This window comes from Dasypus novemcinctus, chromosome 26 (assembly GCF_030445035.2).
Source record: "Dasypus novemcinctus isolate mDasNov1 chromosome 26, mDasNov1.1.hap2, whole genome shotgun sequence".
NCBI lineage: Eukaryota > Metazoa > Chordata > Mammalia > Cingulata > Dasypodidae > Dasypus > Dasypus novemcinctus.
This window is the reverse complement of record NC_080698.1, coordinates 13,077,990-13,088,302: the sequence shown is the minus strand read 5'-3', so window position 1 is coordinate 13,088,302 and position 10,313 is coordinate 13,077,990. Positions and strand designations below refer to the sequence as shown.

The 10,313-nt window shown below is 39.5% G+C and overlaps 1 long non-coding RNA gene across 1 annotated transcript; it reads left to right on the top strand.

Moving 5' to 3' along the window:
- Window positions 1-6,666: 6,666 nt before the first annotated feature.
- LOC111766034 (uncharacterized) lies at window positions 6,667-9,884 on the top strand. The gene is made up of 3 exons (XR_002798199.3): window positions 6,667-8,577; window positions 8,715-8,793; window positions 9,012-9,884. It is a non-coding gene; the product is annotated as an uncharacterized lncRNA (long non-coding RNA).
- Window positions 9,885-10,313: the final 429 nt, after the last annotated feature.

Sequence of the window (10,313 nt, the reverse complement as noted above, 5' to 3'; positions counted from 1 at the left end):
TTCATCACTCCAAAGTGTTTCCTCCAGTCCCTGCATAATCCTTTTTTCCCACTCCTCCTGCATCTCCCACCCCATCCCAGGCAACCACTGATCTTTCTGTCACTATTGATTACGTTATTGGCAATTGATAGTATGCCACTGTTTTGTTTGTTCATTCATTTTTGAGTTTGTTTAAAGGTTCTGGCTATTGCAAATAAAGGTGCCCTGAGCATCAGTGCTGGAGTCTTTACATGGACAGATGCTTTCACTTCTCTTGGGTCAACACTTGGGAGTGGAGAAGCAGGGTCTTGTGGTAGGTAAGTGAAATGTTTTAAGAAACTATCATTTTAAAAAAGACAATAAATTTGCTAAAAAAAAAAAAAAGAAACTATCTGTTTTCCAAGGTGGTTGTACCCTTTCATTCTCATGAATGGTACATAAGAGTTCAAGATACTGTGCATCCCCAGAACACTTGGTACACCTGAGTTGTCTCAGTTTTAGGCATGTGTGTTGTGGTATCTAATTGAGGTTTTAATCAGCATTTCCCTTTTGCTAAGAATTTTGACCTTCTTTTTCATTCTCATATTTTACCTCTTTGTATCTTCTTTAGCTCTCCCTTCCAGCGCAATTGCCTGGCAACTCTCCAGGCAGTGAGCTGTGGCAACATAGGGTTCACCTTGTTTGTTTCTCATCTCATGGGAATCACTCTTCTTTGAAAACCATTGTTTTCTGTGTTTTGTCCAGTTTTTAGTTGTTTCAGGTGGGAAGGTAAACCAGTCATTGTTACTCCATCTTGGGTGGAAGTGGATATTCCATCCTTTTTTAAAAAAAAAAATTTTTTTTATTGGAGAAGTTGTGAGCTTACAAAACAATCATGCATTAGTAAGGGCAGAAATTGTAATAGTGAATGTGGAGAGGGTGGCCACGGTGGCTACTGATGGTAGGGAAATGGAAGAAGACATACAGTGTGGGGGCATTTTCAGGATATGGAGTTGTCCTGGGTGGCGCTGCAGGGCTGGATGCTGGATGTTGTGTGTCCTGCTGTGGCCCACTGGGTGGACTGGGGGAGAGTGTGGACTACAATGTAGATCATTGACCATGTGGTGCAGTGGTGCTCCAGAATGTATTCACGAGGTGCAGTGGATGTGCTATGATGATGGAAGAGGTTATTGATGTGGGAGGGGTGGGGTGGGTGGGATGGAGATATATGGGGACCTCATGTTTTTTTAATGTAACATTTAAAAGAAAATGAAGAAGAACAAAACAAAACAAAAACAATCATGCAGAATGTGCAGAATTCCCATATATCAGCCCTCCACCCACACCTTACACATTGTTATGGAATATATGGTATAGATTACAGAAGAACATCATCAGACTATTACCATCTAACTATGGTCCATAGCTTACATTTAGTATAGTTTTTCCATATACTCCCTATTGTTAACACCCTGTATTAGTATGGTGTGTTTGTTATAGGTCATGAGAAATGTTCACTTATTTGTCTTGTTAGCCACAGTCCATCATCTATCACAGGATTCACTGTATTATACAGTCCCATGCCTTGAATAATTCAAAGTGTACACTCAGTGGCTCTCAGTTTCATCATAGAGTTGTGCTGTCATCACCTTAGTTAATTTTAGAACGTTTTCGTTACTCCAAAGGGAATACTCCTTATACGCCATTGTTGACCCTTAGAATTGATATAGTATCTTCTTTGTCATTGCTGCAAAAGTTATTACAGTATTACTGTTAACTGTAGTCCATAAGTTACATTAGTTGTATTTTTTTCCATGCATCACTTTTTTTTTGTTTTAGGAGGTACTGTGGCTTGAACCCGGGACCTTATACATGGTAAGCAGGCACTCAATCACTGAGCTATACCTGCTCCCCTCACCATATTCTTAATACCTTGTAATAGAAGAACATTCTTTTATTTGTACTATGAACCACAGTCTTCATCCACCACCAGAATCACTATGTTATACGGTCCCTAGATTATCCTCTAGCTTCCTTTCAAATATCTGTCTTTTAATTGGCATATTTAGGCTGTTTACACTTAAGGTAATTATTGATTTAAGCCTACATTTTATTCATTTTTTGTGAGTTTTCTCTGTCTCCTCCCGCCCCCCGCCCCCAGTTCCCCATTCTGGCCTTCTTTTGGACTATTTGAGTATATTTTAGTGTTCCATTTTGATTTATCTTTTGGATTTTTGACTATGTCTATTTGTATTATTATTTTTAATGTTTGCTTTAGGGATTACAATATTATGTATATATTTGACTTTTCACAATTTACTTAGAGTTAGTGTATTACCACTTTAAGTAAAATGTAGAAAATTAACAACCATATAGGTTCCTTTACCCCCCTTATGTAATAGTTGTCAAATGCTATTTGTTGAAAACCACACTAGACAATGCCATAAAAACAATCAAACATAATTTAAAGAACTTAAGAGAAGAAAAGTAAAATATATTTCATCTGGGATCTTCCCTTAGCATTTCTTGTAATATGCATCCACTGGTGATAAATTATCTCAGCTTATTTGAAAATGTCTTTATTTCACCTTATTCATAGAAAAAATGTATAACTTATATACAGTGTAATGAAGAGCTCTTAAGTGTGCAGTTAAATGAGTTTTGACAAATGCATATATCCCGTAATCCAAACCCCATCAAGATATAGAACACTTCTTTTTTTTTTTTTTGTTAACCAGGAGGCCCCAGGGATCAAACCTGGGTCCTCCCATACGGTAGGCGGCAGCCCAATCACTTAAGCCACATCCACTTCCCAAGATATAGAACATTTCTACTAAAATTTCAAATCAGTCTTCCTCTCCCGTCCTCCACCTCAAAGGCAACTACTGCTCTGATTTCTGTTATTATAATTAGTTTTACCTGTTTAAAAACTTCATATAAATGGAATTAGATGTTACATTTTGTGTTTACCTTTTTCGCTCAACATAATATCTGCAATATTTATCCACATGTAACATTAGTTCTTTGCATTTTATTGCCAGAGTATTTTATTTTATGAGCATTCTGTAATTTGTTTACCTATTCTCCTGTTTATAGACATTTGAATTGTTTCCAGTGTTCAGCTATTGTGAATATAATGCTATGAGCATCCATGTTCAAGTCTCTTTGTGAACACTTCTGTTTTCATTTCTCTTGTGTAAACATCTAGAAGTGAACTGCTGGGACATAGGGATGTGTAGGTGTATGTTTAATTTTATAAGAAACAGTGAAACTAATTTATAAATTGGTTGTACCATCAGAAGTATATGAATTTCATTTACTCTACATCCTTGACAACATTTGTTCTTTGTTGTTGTTTTCTTTTCACTTTAGCCTTTCTAATGTGTGTGTAAAGCACTGTGTTTTGTTGAGCCACATCCGCTTCCCTAAAGTGGTGTTTGAATTTTGCCTTTCCCTAATGACTAATGATGCTGAGCAGTTTTTCATGGCCTTAGTGGCCAGGCATATAGTTTCTTTTAGAAAGTATTAGTTTAAGCCTTTTGTCTGCTTTTGTTGGTTGCTTGTCTTTTTATTAGTGAGTTGTAGAACCTCTTTATATTCTGGATATGAGTCCTTTGTCAGATATATGTGTTGTAAATATTTTCTCCCAGTTTATGACTTTTTTTTTTTAAAGGTTTATTTTATTTTTTATTTCTCCCCACCACCTCATTGTTTTTGCACTGGCTGTGTGCTTGTTTTCCTTTTTTTAGGAGGCACCAGGAACTGACCCTGAAACCTTCCATGTGGGAGGGAGGCACCTAATCTCTTGAGCCACCTCTACTCGCAACTTTGTCATGTCTTATTACGTTTTCCTCCTTGTGTCTTTTGTTGTGTCAGCTTGCTGCACCAGCCCATTGTATCAGCTCGCTGTCTTGCTTGTCTTCTTTAGGAGGCACCAGAAACTGAACCCAGGGCATCCCATGTGGTAGGCGGGAGCTCAGTCATTTGAGCCACATCTGCTTCCCAGTTTATGGCATTTTAAAGTGGTGCAGAGTAAAGGATTTGGCTCACCTGATAGAGCGTCCGTCTACCACATGGGAGGTCCAGGGTTCAAACCTAGGGCCTCCTGACCAGTGTGGAGCTGTCCCATGCGCAGTGCTGATGTGTGCAAGGAGTGCTGTGCCACACAGGGGTGTCCCTGGCGTAGAGGAGCACCATGTGCACAGAGTGCGCCCCGCAAGGAGAGCTGCCCTGCATGAAAAAAGTGAAGCCTGCCCAGGAGTGGCGCTGCACACGTGGAGAACTGATGCAGCAAGATGATGCAACAAAAGAGAGATGCAGTTTCCCACTGCCGCTGACAAGGATCCAAGCGGACACAGAACACACAGCGAATGGACGCAGAGAACAGACAACTGGCAGGGGTGGGGAGAAGAGGAGAGAAAAAAATAAATCTTGAAAAAAAAAAATAAAGTGGTGCATTTTGATGAACAGAAAATTTTAATTTTGACAAACTCTGATTTATCACTTCTTTATACTTAGTGCTTTCTGTGTCCTAATTGCTAACTTTGTCAACTCCAAGGTCAAAAAATTATTCTCATAGGTTTTCTTTGAGAAGCTTTTATAGTTTTCACTCTTGTGTTTAGGTCATCTTGCATTAATTTTTTATCTATGATGTTAGATAAAAGTGAAGATTCTATTTTTTTTGATGGAAAAATGCATTTCCTTTTTGCATCAAATTATTTTGGTACATTAAAAAAATCAATAGACTGTATAAGTGTGCATCTATTTCTGGACTTTCTAGACTTTTCATTGATCTGTTTGCTGCTTCTTACACTAAAGCCACACTGCCCTGATTACTGTAACTTTATAGTAAGTCTTGAAATGAGAGCATGTCAGTCCTTCAATTTTGCACTTCTGTTTCAAGAATAGTTTGGCTATTCTAGGTCCTTCACATTTCCATATAATTTTAGATATAGCTTGCCATTTTCAACAAAAAAACCTGCTGGGGTTTTGATTTGGATTATATTAAATCTAAAAGAGCAATTTGGGGTGAATCGCTAGCTTAATGATGAGTCTTCCCAGCCACTACCATGGTGTTTATTTAGGTCTTCTTTAATTTTCCTCAGCAACATTTTGTAGATTTTGGTGTAGAGGTCTTGCCCGTTTTTTTGTTTGTTATTCCAAGACACTTTGTTTTTCCTATGATTATGTATTTAAAAAATTTTTTTTTCCCAACTGTTCATTTTTATAAAGAAAAATAGCTGATTTTTATATATTGCCCTTGTATCTTGCAGTCTGGATACATTTCCTTATAAGTTCTAGTAATTTTTTTCTTTTTGTAGATTTCTTTGAAAATTTTTATCTATATAATCATGTTGTCTGTGAATAACAGTTTTATTTCTTTAAAAATCTTAAGGATTTTATTTCATATTTTTGTTTTCTTGCTCTGGCTGGGACTATCACTACCTTACTAAACAGAAGTGGTGAGAGCAGACCTTTTTGCCTTTTTTATGTATCTTTGTTTTTGAAGGATATTTTCTCTGGGTATAGAACTTTAGACTGACTTTCATTTATCTTTCGGTACTCTATAGTGTCATTCCATTTTCTTTTGGCTTACGTTTGTTTCTAATGAAAAGTCAGCTGTAATTTTTATTTTTCTCCCCCTAAACGTAATGTGACCTCTTTCTTTGGCTTCTTTGTTAAGATTTTCTCTTTATCGTTGGTTTTCAACAATTTGGCTATGTTTGTGCCTATATATGTTTTATTTGTATTTTTCATGTTAGTGTAATTTTTGAACTGTCTTTGAATTGAACAGTCCTTTCTTTTGTTACCTTTTCCAGTAAATGATTTATTTTGGATATTGTATATTTCTGTTTTAGAATTTCCACATATTCCACTTATTTCTTCTATTTGGTTTTGTTTTTTTGAGTTTCTATTTGTCCTCCATATATTCACCCATTTTGTCTACTTTTTCCTCTACAGTCATTATCCACATGTATATTTGTTATTTTATAGTTTTTGCCTGCTAATTCCAGCATATGAATCATCTGTGTGTCTGCTTCTATTGATTTTAAAAAATTTATTTATTTATTTATATTTTACATGTACTGGGTATATAAAAATTCTTTTCTTCCCCCTCTCCGCTCCCCTGCTGTTTTTGCTGTCTGTGTCCATTCACTGTGTGATCTTCTGTATATATTTCACTTTTTGTCTTCTCAACTTTTTCCTCTAGAATTCACTGAGATTCGATCCTGGAGACCTCTGATGTGGAGAAAGATTCCCTGCCAATTCTGCCACCTTGGTTCCTGGTTTCCGTTGTGCTTCACCTTGATTCTCCCCTTCGTCTCTTTTTTTTGTGGTGTCATCATCTTTCCGCATGACTCACTTGTGCAGGCACTGGCTCATTGTGCAGGCACTCATGTGGACACTTGACTTGCCATATAGGCAGTTGCCTGGGCACTCAGCTCACCGTCTGGGCACTTGGCTCACCATACAGGCGCTTGGCTCACCATGTGGGCACTGGCTCGCCACGCAGGCACGCTTTCTCTTCTTTTTTTTTTTTTCACCAGGAGGCCCCAGGGATCAAACCCTGGTCCTCCCATATAGTAGGTGGAGGCCTCATCACTTGAACCACATCTGCTTCCCTATGAATTTTTTTGAATCATACAATATGTTATGCAATATATTTGGTTCATAGTAATGCAATCATACAGTATTTGTCCTTTTGAGTCTGGCTTGTTTTGCTCAATATAATGTCTTCCAGGTTCATCCTTTTTCTTACTTTTTATTGTGAAAATATAATATAATGAAAGTTGCCATTTTAACCATTATAAGTGTATAATTCAGTGGCATTAATTACACTTACAATGTTGTGTTGCCATCACCACTATACATTGCCAAAACTTTTCCTCTAGCCCAAATGAAAACTGTACCCATTAAGCAGTAATTCCCCATTCTCCCTCCTCCCAGCCTGGGGTAACCTCTAATATACTTTATGTCTCTATGAATTTGCTTATTCTAGATATTTCAAAGAAGTGGAATCATGCAACATATGTTACTTTGTGTCTGACATATTTCACCTAGCATACTGTTTTCAAGGTTCTACTATGTTGTAGCATGCATCAGAACCTCATTCCTTTCTGTGGCTAAATAGTAGTTCATCATTGGATATACCATATTTTGCTCATCCAGTCATCTGTCAATGGATATTTGGATTGGCTCCACTTTTTGGCCATTGTATTTAGTGCTATTGTGAACATTGGCGTACATGTATCTGTTTGAGTTCCTGCTTTCAGTTCTTTTGGGAATATGCCTAGGAGTAGGATTGCTGGTATCATGTGGTATTCCTATGTTTAACTTTTTTGAGGAACTGCCAAACTGTTTTCCATAGCGGCTGAACCATTTTACATTCTCATTAGCCTTACACAAAGGTTCCAATTTCTCCACATCCTTATCAACAATTGTTATTTATTATCATATTATCTTTTCATGTGCTTATTGGCCATTTGTATTTCTTCTCTGGAGAAATGTCTATGCAAGCCCTTTGCCCATTTTCAGTTGGGTTATTTGTCTCCAGTTTATTAGTTGTAAGAGTTCTTTGTATTCTGGATATTAAACCCTTATCAGATATATGATTTGCAACTATTTTCTCCCAACCAGTAGTTTGTCTTTTCACTTACTTGATAATGTCCTATGATGCACAAATGTTTTTAATTTTGACAAAATTAATTTTATCTAGTTTTTCTTTTATTTCCCATGCTTTTGGTGTCATCTAAGAATCCATTGGCAAGTACAAGGTATTGAAGATTTCCCCCTGTCTTCTTACAAGAGTTTTTTGGCTTTAGCTATGTTTATGTTGATTCATTTTTAGTTCATTTTTGTATATGGGGTGAGTAGAGGATCTAATTTCTTTCTTTACATGTGAATATCCAGTTTTCCCAGCACCATTTATTGAAAAGACTATTCTTTTCCCATTGAGTGAACTTGTCACCCTTGCCAAAAATCAATTGGTCATAGATGTGTCGGTTTATCTCTGGATTCTCAATTCCATTTCCTTGGTCTATATATGTATCCTTATACTAGTACTACACTATTTTGATTACTGTAGCTTTGTAGTAAGATTTGAAATTCCCTAGAATTTGCTTCTTTTTCCCTCTTCTTGTTGGAGGCTGTAGGCGTCTTTTTCATTTGATTTCTTCCTGAGCATGCGTCTTCCCTCCATAGACACACTCCAGTACTCCACTCGCCCCAGGAAATTCTCTGCAGCCTTTCTCCCTGGGCTCCAAGTCTTCTCTTGTGTGTCTCTACCATGCCATCTTTTGCCCCAGGTGGCTGTTTGTTTTCTCGCAGTGTTTCAGTGGCCACGCCTGCTGTTTCATCATCCAGAGTGAGTTCTGGGACAGATGACATGGAGAGGAGTGTCTTGGATCAGTCCTTCAGACTGCCTGGTGGCAGGCTGAGCCAGTGCTCACTCAGTGTGTGGATGAGTGTGCTCTTCTCTCCCAGAGATCCCCAGGAAAGAATGAGCTGCCGTTGCCCTAAACCAGGGAGCGGGTGGTGGAAGAGCTAGTAAAAGCATCCCAAGACTTTACTGCCATTTTTAAATTGCCAATTTCTGGTTCAAGCATTCACTTGGTTGCTGTAAGCCTTTGTTTTCCAGAGTTCTGAGAAAGTTGGTTCTGCCAATTTCTGCTTGTTTTGCGATATTTCTGTGGGAAGATGGGACTTTGAACTTTCTTTCTCTGCATCTTGCTCGATTTTCTTTCTTTTGATTACAGGTCAGATTTTCCTGCTTCTTCACGCTTCATTTTTTAAATTGTATGCTGAACACTGTGGAGAAAAGCAATAGAGACTGAGGTAAGTAGTTTTCAACCAATCAGGAGCTCCTTTGGGCTGGGAGGGGGTTACCAAGTTAGTTTCTGTCCATCTCAGTTCAAATGTCTTTTTTTTTTTTTCTTAAAGTACTAGGGGCTAGAGATTGAACCCGGGACCTTGTATGTGGGAAGGCTGCACTCAACCACTGGGCCGTGGGTTTTTCTTTTGTTTTGCTTGTTGTTTGTTTGTTTGTTTTCTAGGTGGCAATGGGAACCGAACCCAGGACCTCCCACGTGGGAAGCAGGCGCTGAACCACTTGAGCCACAAGTGCTCCCCTCGGTTCAAATGCCTTGGTGGGAGCAGACCCCCCTCTGCAGCAGAACCGTGGAGTCGCAGCGCTCTGAGGCTGGAGCTGTCTCTCTGCTCTCAGGCTGGCCCCAGCTTCCAGGAGGGAGGACTGTGGTGGCAGAGGACTTCCCCTCAGTGTGGGACTTCTCCCGATTCCAGTCAGCTCCGCAGCTCGTTTGCAGCCATTCTCAGTTCTGGCTTCTCCTCGATCTAGCAAAATCCCGGTGCATGTGGCAGGCTCATTCCTCCACGTTTCTGTGTCTAGAGACTCAGTAAATATCCATCGGCATGAAAGAAGCTACTAATCTCTGTGCAACTAGAAAAAGGCAGTCCCACTCTGGAATTTAGTTCATTTGGATTTCTCTGTATCCACGGCTCTTTAATGAATTTAAAGGCAGCTTTAATTAGTTTTTTTTAGTATTACTTCTGGCAGCAGACTTGGCCCAGTGGTTAGGGCGTCCGTCTACCACATGGGAGGTCCGCAGTTCAAACCCCGGGCCTCCTTGACCCATGTGGAGCTGGCCCATGAGCAGTGCTGATGTGTACAAGGAGTGCTGTGCCACACAGGGGTGTCCCCCGTGTAGGGGAGCCCCATGTGCAAGGAGTGCGCCCCGTAAGGAGAGCCACCCAGTGCGAAAGAAAGTGCAGCCTGCTCAGGAATGGTGCAGCACACACGGAGAGCTGACACAACAAGATGACGCAACAAAGAGAGACACAGATTCCTGTGCTGCTGACAACAGAAGCGGACAAAGAAGACGCAGCAAACAGACACAGAGAACAGACAACGGGGCGGGGGGGGGGGGAAGGGGAGGGGAGAGAAATAAATAAACAAAATAAATCTTTAAAAAAATATATTACTTTTATTTCTTCATTAAGCTTATTCAGTTTTCTTATTGCTATGAGGTATAGCAATAGATTTTTGTGATCTTACCCATCCTGACAGGAACTGGAACTCTCTGCTATTCTCAGGAAGTGGCGTCTCTCCCTCTTTCCTGAGTCTTCCTGAGGGAAACCCTTCTTTACCTTGACCTGCTGTGCTGCTCTCATGTTTGCTCTCTCGACGGTGCCAGGTCGTCTTGGTCCTCGTGGGATGTGAGGCTCCTCCACATATTCTGATGAGTAATCAGTTTTGGATCTAACCTCTCAGCAAGCTGCTGCCTGCCATTTAGGGGTTGTCCTTCCAGGTCAGGCTTTCGTTGAGTGTTCGTGGAGGT